The sequence below is a fragment of the Alligator sinensis genome, unplaced genomic scaffold, assembly GCF_000455745.1.
Source record: "Alligator sinensis unplaced genomic scaffold, ASM45574v1 scaffold741_1, whole genome shotgun sequence".
Lineage (NCBI taxonomy): Eukaryota > Metazoa > Chordata > Crocodylia > Alligatoridae > Alligator > Alligator sinensis.
This window is the reverse complement of record NW_005842212.1, coordinates 247,069-249,093: the sequence shown is the minus strand read 5'-3', so window position 1 is coordinate 249,093 and position 2,025 is coordinate 247,069.

The following is a 2,025-nucleotide window of genomic DNA, read 5'->3' as shown; positions in this document are numbered from 1 at the left end:
GTTTAAAAAAGTGACCCCAAATCCACATTTGTCCATGTTTAAAATGAAACACCACTATATATATGTGTGTGTGGTGTTTCATTTAAATAACGGAAAAAATGTGGATTTGGGGTTACTTTTTTTTTTTAACTGAAAACTGGATTTTTTTTAAAGCAGAGAAAACCAGGATTCCTGGAAATAATGTACCACTCACTCCAGTACCAGTTCAGAGAGGGCTGCCATTGGGCCAGGCCTCATCTTTTCCCCTGGACACATAATTAAACCCCAGAGATACAGCCCAGTTAGGTTCATGATTTTTAATCTCAAATCTGAAAAACTGCAAATGGAATGGTGTTCAAAAGTTGGAACAACTCACAGGAAAACCTGGAGCTGCTTCTGTAGCCTCAGATCATCAGAAGGGAACAGCAGGAGTAGCTTGACCATTGGCATGCCCTCCTGGATCATAACGAGGTCTCTAATATTAGGTGTAGAACCATGTCTAAGATGACCCAGCTGTTCTAGAGGCAAAGGAAAGCCAAAACCCCTTATCTGGGTTAGTAGATACCAGCAGGGTTAATCTCTCTTAAGACTTTTAGACTCTTGCCAGACTTACCCCATTTCCACATATAATATCAAACCAAAAGCCTCCTTGGCACCTCCCTTCTGTTCCCTACAAACAGATGCTGCAGCGAGATACAGACTGCTGATGAGCACAGAGGAGGGACAGGACTGATTGCTTGTGCAGAGTCAGGATGAGCAGACAGTCTCAGGATGAATATAAAGGAAAAGGGACGTTGCTTATTACTCGTGGCATTGTGAAAAGACTGCCCAGTCCTTAACTTGCAGGGAGCAGCATCCAATTTTGGTTCATAATTGGGAGCGTGGGATTATGAACACTGTGATCTCGGTTTGGTCAGCAACTGCAACAAAAGGTCACGTTGCTCATTTCTATGCATGGTCAAGCCAGCAGCACGGCCAGCCCTTTCAGTTTGCTAGGGGGTTGATCTCACTGGATACTGGCCCCTACCCAGGAACAACCCTCAACATGGGGTTGGTCTAAGTTTCTCTGGAAACGGATGCCTGCAGCAGCTGGACCTGCCTAGTCCTTCCTCTTCATTCTCCTGCCAAATCTACACAGACTCACCTCCTGTTGCTCTTCCAGGTCCAGGTGCAACTTGTCAGATCCTGGCCCCACAGCCCCTAGAGAAGATTTCACCCCTTCCACGCTTCAAAGGGCAGACAGCCTGCCTCCCCCTCCGTGCCTCTCCTGGGAGAACGAAACCACCAGGAAACAAGTTACAAACCCTGTCATTTTGGCCGAGGTAAGGCTTTGCTCTTGCAACCTGCCTGCTATCCTAAATCAGGTCAGTTGTAGCACCCAGCGACTACCTTGCTGCTGCTCTGCTCTACCCACCTCCCTTAATATCTCGGTGTGTTGGCATCAGTCGAAAACCAGTTTTGGGGCTAACTGCGCCATGGGGGCTAGTTGGAGAAGGAAGGACGGAGTGCCCATCTGTGCGAGGTCAGGGAGACATTTTTCTGCACCCGCAGAATAGGCTTGGCAGTTCTCCTCCAGAGGGAAGGATTAGGCCCCTAGAACATACAAGTGCAAGGCCCGATTGTGCCCCCGCCTCCCTTGTCCAGCGGACAGCGCCTTACTCTGGAAATCACCCCCAGGGTTTCAGTGAGACTCTCCGAGCCCGAAAGGGCCAGGAAGAAGGGCAGAACTGTGCCCCGAGCCTGGGCCCTGGGAAAGAAAGCTGCAAGGAAAGGGAGACACAGGCACATTTCTGCCGCCAGAAGGCAGCTCCGAGCTGCAAATGTGACACCGCTGAGGCAGGAGAGGCTTGATGCTGCTTTCTCCTGACAGAGAAATGCTCCGAGCAGCAGCAGGCTGTGGCTGTTCTTTTGATCCGTTTCTAATTACTTCCCCCCACCACATTCAGCCCCTCATTTCCTTCCCTTAATAAAAGCCCTGACAGCAGGCAGGGGTTGCAGATTACGGAGAGAAGCTTGCTGTTGTTGTTTCGGATGCATCTTTGTAGA